Source organism: Schistocerca piceifrons, chromosome 6 (genome assembly GCF_021461385.2).
Source record: "Schistocerca piceifrons isolate TAMUIC-IGC-003096 chromosome 6, iqSchPice1.1, whole genome shotgun sequence".
Classification (NCBI taxonomy): Eukaryota; Metazoa; Arthropoda; class Insecta; order Orthoptera; family Acrididae; genus Schistocerca; species Schistocerca piceifrons.
Window position 1 is genome coordinate 488,089,909 of NC_060143.1, and position 9,156 is coordinate 488,099,064.

Sequence of the window (9,156 nt, forward strand, 5' to 3'; positions counted from 1 at the left end):
GTAAAGTTTGGAAGGTAGGAGACGAGATACTGGCAGAAGTAAAGCTGTGAGGTCGGGACGTGAGTCGTGTTTGCGTAGCTCAGATGGTAGAGCACTTGCCCGCGAAAGGCAAAGGTCCCGAGTTCGAGTCTCGGTCCGGCACACAGTTTCAATCTGCCAGGAAGTTTCAGAATCTGCTTTCATCGGTGAAGACCACGGTGCGGTATTCCATCTTCGACGTGATCCTTTGATGGTACCAGTCAAGCAGTGAACGTCGAATCTGTGGCGCAAAAGGAAGTCGCGCTAGAGATGTGCGTACCCATAGTCCCACTGCTAATAAATGGTTCGCAACAATTCGTGTTGACCCGTCTGAGCCCACAAGCCGTCTTATCCATTCTGTGATAGTTGTTCGTTCTGCCACTGCTGCCCTCACAGTACGACGATCCAGGTGGGCATCTGTACTGTGTGGACGTCCAGAACCTCGTCTACAGGTGAGAAAATGTTCGCTTGACTATTGATACCAGCAACGTTGCACAACTGACTCAGCACGTCCAAGTAGTGTGCCAGCTCTCCGAAAAGACCATCCTGCCACTCGGAAGGCGACAAGTGAAACTCGCTCATTTGGCTCGAGGAAGCACGAGTGTGTCTCTGTGGCGTAGTTGTCTGCTCGCTTCAGACATCTGAACCACACTGAGCCTTCTGGCTGCCAGCGTTCCCTATTAAGAACCGGACACAGACGGCTCTCTCCAAGCTATTCTACAACGCCATCTTTTGCAGGAGGCGTTGAAACCACTATGAGCACATCTACTGTCTCCCAGATGGCAGGCTGACGTTGAAATCATTATCAGTTCATCCCCAAGATGGCATATGTCGTCATCGAATCAAATGGCTCTTAGCACTATGGGACTTAACATCTGAGGTCATCAGTCCCCTACAACTTAGAACTACTTAAACCCAACGAACCTAAGGACATCACACACATCCATGCCCGAGGCAGGGTTCGAACCTGCGACCGTAGCAGTGGCGCGGTTCCAGACGGAAGCGCTTAGAACCGCTCCGCCACAACGGGTGGCCATCGAATCAAAATCGACGTCGTTTTTTCTATTGTACTAACTTTTTCTTCGGCAGTGTATTTGATGTAGAGCCGAAGAAAGGAAGGATTGCTAAAGTTTTATCACTTACGTTGATTATAGCCGAGTTGTATGACTACCAATGCTCCGTGTTGTCATAGAGATGTTTTGTGCTCTACCACTGAAGACTTGGCAGTCTCTACGATGTATGGGAAAGCACTAAGTGTAGTGTTACAGGTGATAAATTAATGTTGATGAGTGGTAATGCGTCGCACTGCCACATAGAGGATCCGGGTTCGATTTCCGATACTTCTAGGAATTTTTCCTCGGTGAGGACTGGTATGGGGTGCACTCATCCTCGCGAGGCCAACTCAGGAGCTGCTTGCCCGATTAGTACTAACCCTCGCACCCACATACAAATTTCTGATTGCAAGAGGTCGTGTTACCAAGGAAGACTATATACAAGTTGACCTAAAAGTCCGTTAACATCTGAAAATCCACTGATTCATGGAATAATGTAGGCAGAGGTAAAAAATTGATACACATGCCTGTGATGAAATGGGGTTTCATTGAAACCACAAATGAATGGAAACTGGCCAAGAGATGCCTCTGTGAAGCAAGATGTCAGTGACGTCGTATGAGAGCCGCATGTAAAATGAGCTGTAGTGAGAGAGGAGGTCAGATCTTCCCTAGCCTTGCTGATAACCACTTGCTGGAAGGTACGATTTCTATGCAGCAGCTCCACGTAATGATACACGCGGGAAAGATCTCTTGCGCACACCGTTTGATGAGAATCCTGTGCTGAGTTGCCACGTGCCTCGTGCTTTGTCTCCCAGGTCCCCAGACCTCACTGAGTGTGGTTATTGGCTGCGGGATTACCTGAGGTCGCAACTCTAGCACGATCGTCCGACCTCAACAGGGATGCTAAAAGACAACATCCGACGGAAGTTTCTCACCGTACCTACTGTACAGTGCTGTTCACAACATGTCCCTCGACTACAGGTATCGTTGATTAATGATAGCCGACTTGTTGAGCATTTACAATAAAGAACATCGTCTTCGCTAACAATCAATTGTTGGACTAATTGTTGCTTTTGCATCATATGGAGGGCCATTTTTTGGATCTACTGGCCATTTTTTGCACTTTTTTGTTTCAATAAAATCCCATGTCATTTCAAGCTTATGCGTCAATTATTACGTTTCTACATACGTTACTCCATGACGTATTACTTTTCAAACGTTAACGGATTTTTTGGTCGCCATGTAAATGTAAGAATCATCGTTCTCAGCTTATGCGTCGACAAAATATATATAGTACGACAGGCTTGATGCCAAATCTGTCATGAGCATTTAATTTTCATTCACGATATCTAATGTTATAAGATGATTACCAGCAGTAATCCTCTCACTAAAATTTAAATTACGTTAAGAAATTTTGGGTTAATTTTGAATTTATGTTTCGAAGGAGATATATATTATTTGAAATAATTGTCATTTTTGTTTTCAAATAGCCCATTTCCAGAGTATTGTATTAAAATATGCTATAACAACAAACCAATTGGTCAGAGATAACACTGGACATTAAAAATAAATGGGACGCTCATGCAACGACACTGATTGTTATACCACACGTTTTCCGTCAGCAAACTGAGATTTTTCTTTAAACGGAACACTTACGTAGTACTAGGGCTACTATCCCGCCATACCAAAGGAGAACAGCCCTGCCACCAACATCACAATATTCCCGATAATTTTCCCCCGTGTGATGCTGAGAACAAAAGAGTCACAAGGGTGCATTACCTATGACATATCTGTCACGAAGACGGTCCAGTCTTTAGATATGTGTTCCATAGAATTGAGGGGAAACGAATCCAAAAGAAGAACGCCGGAAAAAAATTGACTAAGACGTGTTTCGCCACATCACTCAGAATATATTTTCTTCACTGGTGCCGTTTTCAAGCACGTATTACATAAAACGGTGTCTGTGGTGCAGTACTCAAAGCAAAGCAGATGACAGACCACAAAAAGGGAATTAACTGTCAAACAGGCAACTGAAAAACCCATTTCCTGTGTTTCTAGAAAAAGTGTGCGTATCGTTGAGTCCTCGCCGTCCCTGGTCGTCATACATGTTTAATGCCTGCAGTCTGTCGAAGTACTGATATATGTAGTAGATCCTCGCTTTTCCACGAAAAACATGTGACACAGACTAAAGCGAGCAGAAGACAAACTGACCAGCGCTTGATAGCATCGGACAACGACCCTACCTTCCGATAAGCAAAGGCCGCAGGACAAGAGGAAACAACCAGGCTATGTTTGTTTCAGGAAATACAGTTAATCTGACTGTGGCGTCATTTTGACCCTCAGAGAAATAATTTTACTTAACATCCGTCGAATACCAATTTATTCCCCGATACCAGTGACAGCTGAAATATTATTTACACGTTTGGAGCTATGTGGAAGCTCAACATGGTTCAAGTGGCTCTGAGCACTATGTGACTTAACATCTGAGGTCATCAGTCCCCTAGAACTTCGAACTACTTAAACCTAACTAACCTAAGGACATCACACACATCCACGCCCGAGGCACTATTCGAACCTGCAACCCTAGCAGTCGCGCGGTTCCGGACTGTAGCGCCTAGAACCGCTCAGCCACCGCTGATGGCTATGTGGAAACCTTGCCAACATGAATTCCACACAAGTTCATCATATCACCATCTCTTACACTATTCCGTCTACAAAATACTGCTTCGTTTCTTCCGTAATATTCAATCCTGTTGTGTCTCACCCATCTGTCCCATATTTCATACCAGTTACGTGGAACATTCCAGTATTTTAGTTTCAACAGACCAAGTATTTTTTCTGAAAGACAATACTCCACCATTCTGGTTCCTGTAGCTTGGACTAATGTGATATCTTATTATTTTATTTTCTTCCCTACTTTACAATTTTCGTAGTCATTTTAAGTGTATCGGAAAAATACATAAGTTTAATTAGGAAAGAGGTCCTTCGAACACTTTCCAGAACTAACAGAAGTTTAATATATTTTCTTAATCCACTTTGAAATGATAACATTCAATCTGTATATTGAGCAAGCAGTAAAGGAAACAAAAGAAAAATTCGGAGTAGGTATTAAAATCCATGGAGAAGAAATAAAAACTTCGAGGTACGTCGATGACATTGCAATTCTATCAGAGACAGCAAAGGACCTGGAAGAGCAGTTGAACGGAATGGACAGTGCCATGAAAGGAGGGTATAAGATGAACATCAACAAAAGCAAAACGAGGATAATGGAATGTAGTCGAATTAAGTCAGGTGATGCTGAGGGAATTACATTAGGAAATGAGACACTTAAAGTAGTAAAGGAGTTTTGCTATTTGGGGAGCAAAATAACTGATGATGGTCTAAGTAGAGAGGATATAAAATGTAGACTGGCAATGGCAAGGAAAGTGTTTCTGAAGAAGAAAAATTTGTTAACATCGAGTATAGATTTAAGTGTCAGGAAGTCGTTTCTGAAAGTATTTGTAAGGAGTGCAGCCATGTATGGAAATGAAACATGGACGATAAATAGTTTGGACAAGAAGAGAATAAAAGCTTTCGAAATGTGGTGGTACAGAAAAATGCTGAAGATTAGATGGGTAGATCACATAACTAATGATGAAGTATTGAACAGAATTGTGGAGGAACTTGTGGCACAACTTGACCAAAAGAAGGGACCGGTTAATAGGACACGTTCTGAGGCACCAAGGGATCACAAATTTAGCATTGGAGGGCAGCGTGGAGGGTAAAAAACGTAGAGGGAGACCAAGAGATGAATACACTAAGCAGATTCAGAAGGATGTAGGTTGCAGTAAGTACTGGGGGATGAAGAAGTTTGCATACAATAGGGTAGCATGGAGAGCTGCATCAAACCAATCTCAGGATTGAAGACCACAACAACAACATTCCCTGTTCTGCAGTCCTTTCTTAATCCACAAAAGTAAGTTTTTCCAAACACGAAAAATTCAAATTTAATATTCAAATTTAAGTACTGTATTTAACGGTCTACCTATTACATTATTACGCTACTACACACCAATAATCAGTATGTGAAATCAAATTAAAAAGAAGTATTATCGGTACCAGTTACACGTTAAAATGTTTTGAAATAGGATCCATTGGCAACTAACACAAATTTCGACTCTCTAAATAAGGAAAATTGTTAAGCCATCAAAGAAACTCTGTTCATTTGCAAATACAGTGTGTTCCATGGTAGTAGAATTTCTTTTGTGTTGAGATGCAAGATGATTCACGAGTTACGAAGAATGGCTTAATTGTTGACACGTTAGGTAAATAGTTTTAGAAATATATAGAATTAACTAATTTAATTAACTAATTGAAGAAATAACAATATATTACCAATAAGAAATACAAAGATATTATAAATAATTGAAGAGATTTCATGAATTTACTGTAGATACATCAATTGGCATGATGTCACAAAAGTCAAAACTCACATAGAAAAATTCAAAACGTGTTCCACTATTGTAGCCGCACTTAAGATTTCTGCCAAGAGAGTCCAGGAGTGAGCAGTTGGGCAAGATGGCGAGAGGCGCCGAGAAAGCATATGTTGTGCTTGAGAGGTGTCCAGCACATCAGTATGCTGTAGCAGTGCAACGACACTTCAGATCGACGCTCAGCAGAGATCCAATAATCGTAAATTCAGTTCGGCGATAGTATGCGAAGTTTAAATCTATAATGTGCGTCTGGAAGAGAAAATCAACTGGTCCCTTTTTCTTCCACGAAATGGCCATTACAAGACATGTGTATGTTGACATAGTCGAAAACTGGTTCATGTCACAACTAGATACCTACAGTGTGGACTTCGTCTACCAACAGGATGATGCTGCACCCCATTTCCAACATGATGTTCATGAATTATTTAACAGGAAGCTGAGAAACAGATGCACCGATCGTGGTTCGATGATGATGTTTGGTTTGTGGGACACTCAACTGCGCGGTCATCAGCGCCCGTATAAATTCCCAATTGGCACACAGTCCAATCTAGCCACGTTCACGAATGATGGAATGATATGGACAACACAAACATCCAGTCGCCGGGCACAGAAAATCCCCGACCCGGTTGGGAATCGAACCCGGGACCCCGTGATCCATAAGTAGCAACGCTGGCCACTAGAGCACGAGCTGCGAACTCGATTGATGATCAGAAATTCATGTCACAGCCTTCACGCTCTCCCGACCTAGCTCCACGAGGTTTTCGTGTGTGGGTTAACGTGAAAGATTCATTGTTTACGCCTCCTCTACCAACAGATCTGCCAGAACTGTGATCTCGCATCAGTAGTGCTTTTGAACAGATTGATAGAGACGCCTTGCGCCGACCATGGGAAAAACTTTATTATGAAGCCGATATCTGCATAATCAGTAGGGAGCACACATGTACACTTAAGACCACCTACCTAATAGTCGACATGTCCATCTTTGGCACGGATAACAGCGGTGACACGTCGTGGCATGGTAGCAATGAGGCCATAGCAGGTTGCTGTGGGGAGTTGGCACCACATTTGCACATACAATCGATCTACAGATACGTCTCCTAATTACCACAAATTGCGGGGAGGGAGGCGATGAGCTCTGACGCCCCGTTCACTCACATACCAAATGTGTTCGATCGGGCTCAGATCTGGCGAACTCAGGAGAAAGCACATCAATTGGAACTCGCCACTGTGTTCCTTGAACCACTACATGGTACTCCTGGACTTGTGACGTGGCGCATTAACTTGATGAAAAATGCCACTGCCGTCGGGAAACATGATCATCATGGTACACGCGGCCTGCAACTAGTGTACGATAGCCTTTGGCCGTCATAGTGCCTTGTACGAACTGCACTGGACCCATGGATACCCACTTGAATGTTCCCCAGAGCATAATGGAGCAGCCGCCAGCTTGCATCCGTCCCGCAGTACAGGTTTCAAAGAGTTGTTCCTCTGGAAGAATACGAATTCGCGCCCTCCCATCAGCTTGATCAAGAAGATATTGTGCCGATGTCGTGGTATTAACATTGACACATGCATGGATCGTTGGCTGTGGAGAGCGATCGTTTGGAGCATTGGGTTCACTGTGTGTTCACACTCGTACTCTGTCCAGCATTAAGGTCTGATAGTTGCACCACGGTTCGCCGCCTGTCCTGTTTTAACCGTCTGCCCAGCCTACGACGCCCGGCATTTACACCACTGGCCATTAAAACTGCGCCGGCCGAAGTGGCCGTGCGGTACTGGGCGTTGCAGTCTCGAACCGCGAGACCGCTACGGTCGCAGGTTCGAATCCTGCCTCGGGCATGGATGTGTGTGATGTCCTTAGGTTAGTTAGGTTTAACTAGTTCTACGTTCTAGGGGACTAATGACCTCAGAAGTTGAGTCCCATAGTGCTCAGAGCCATTTGAACCATTAAAATTGCAACACCAAGAAGAAACGCAGATGATAAACGGGTATTCATTGGACAAATATATTATACTAGAACTGACATGTGATTACATTTTCACGCAATTTGGGTGCATAGATCCTGAGAAATCAGTACCCAGAACAACCACCTCTGGCAGTAATAACGGCCTTGATACGCCTGGGCATTGAGTCAAACACAACTTGGATGGCGTGTACAGGTACAGCTGCCCATGCAGCTTCAACACGATACCACAGTTCATCAAGAGTAGAGACTGGCGTATTGAGACGACCCAGTTGCTCGACCACCATTGACCAGACGTTTTCAATTGGTGAGAGATCTGGAGAATGTGCTGTATACAGAAAGGCCCGTACAGGACCTGCAGCATGCGGTCGTGCATTATCGAGCTGAAATGTAGGGTTTCGCAGGGATCGAATGAAGGATAGAGCCACGGGTCGTAACACATCTGAAATGTAACGGCCACTGTTCAAAGTGCCGTCAATGCGAACAAGAGGTGACCGAGACGTGTAACCAATGGCACCCCGTACCATCACGCCGGGTGATACGCCAGTATGGCGATGACGAATACACGCTTCCAATGTGCGTTCACCGCGATGTCGCCAAACACGGATGGACCATCATGATGCTGTAAACAGAACCTGGATTCATCCGAAACAATGACGTTTTGCATTCGTGCACCAAGGTTCGTCGTTGAGTACACCATCGCAGGCGCTCCTGTCTGTGATGCAACGTCAAGGGCAACCGCAGCCATGGTCTCCGAGCTGATAGTCCATGCTGCTGCAAACGTCGTCGAACTGTTCGTGCAGATGGTTGTTGCCTTGCAAACGTCACCTTCTGTTAAATCAGGGATCGAGACGTGGTTGCACGATCCGTTACAGCCATTCAGATAAGATGCCTGTCATCTCGACTGCTAGTGATACGAGGCCGTTGGGATCCAGCATGGCGTTCCGTATTACCCTCCTGAACCCACTGATTCCTTATTCTGCTAACAGTCATTGGATCTCGACCAACGCGAGCAGCAATGTCGCGATACGATAAACCGCAATCGCGACAGGCTAGAATCCGGCCTTTATCAAAGTCGGAAACGTGATGGTACGCATTTCTCCTCCTTACAAGAGGCATCACAACAACGTTTCACCCGGCAATGCCGGTCAACTGCTGTCTGTGTATGAGAAATCGGTTGGAAACTTTCCTCATGTCAGTACGTTGTAGGGGTCGCCACCGGCGCCAACCTTGTTTGAATGCTCTGAAAAGCTAATCATTTGCATATCACAGCATCTTCTTCCTGTCGGTTAAATTTCGCTTCTGTAGCACGTCATCTTCGTAGTGTAGCAATTTTAATGGCCAGTAGTGTATAATGAGTTGTGGCCGCAACCCCACGACGTCTGGACGTGGTTTCACCTATGTTGCCGGCCCTGGTGGCCGAGAGGTTCTAGGCGCTCAGTCCGGAACCGCGCGACTGCTACGGTCGCAGGTTCGAATCCTGCCTCGGGCATGGATGTACGTGTTGTCCTTAGGTTGGTTAGGTTTAAGTAGTTCTAAGTTCTAGGGGACTGATGACCACAGATGTTAAGTCCCATAGTGCTCAGAGCCATTTTTTTTTTTCACCTATGTTACGCCACGTGTTAATGATACTCACCAACAGCACTCTTCG